Source organism: Frankliniella occidentalis, unplaced genomic scaffold, assembly GCF_000697945.3.
Source record: "Frankliniella occidentalis isolate FOCC.00 unplaced genomic scaffold, Focc_3.1 Scaffold29, whole genome shotgun sequence".
In the NCBI taxonomy this organism is placed as follows: Eukaryota; Metazoa; Arthropoda; class Insecta; order Thysanoptera; family Thripidae; genus Frankliniella; species Frankliniella occidentalis.
This window is the reverse complement of record NW_026267159.1, coordinates 2,610,352-2,610,952: the sequence shown is the minus strand read 5'-3', so window position 1 is coordinate 2,610,952 and position 601 is coordinate 2,610,352.

Sequence of the window (601 nt, the reverse complement as noted above, 5' to 3'; positions counted from 1 at the left end):
CCGTAGTCCTCCGGGACGGCCATCACCATGCTGTACGGCGTGTCCGGCACGCCCTGGAAGTGGTAGCGGCGGTTCCACCGGGACACTCGGTGCTGTGGACAACATTACCATCATGGAAGTGCTTATAGACACGCATCGTGTACATAGTACAAATAACAAAATGTGCACGCTGCGTGCGGTCAACAGCAAAAATACTATGCGCACGCGGATTACAAAAACCGCGTGCGCATACCAAAAAGCGCTAGATTAACACGACGCGTGCGAAAAATAGCAGAATCGTTATGCGCACGCGGGGAATTCAGGGGCCTACGGACGGGGGCAGTTCATAAAGGGTACAGAACGCGCTGTCTGCCAGCCGTGTTCGCTGGACGAGTGGACAAGGGCGTGCACGTCTATTTTAGAGTTCCAGGTTCAAGTCTTGATGAAGCCAGGGTAAAAATGCGTTCAAATAATTATTTTCACCTAATTTGCACGATGCGTTCGCATAAGGTTTTACGATAACCGTACACGCATCGTGCAAATACAGAAATATCTTCAAAATGCACGCTGCGGGCGCATAATTTTTCTAGGACAGATTGCACGCTGCGTGTTATCTACCCCT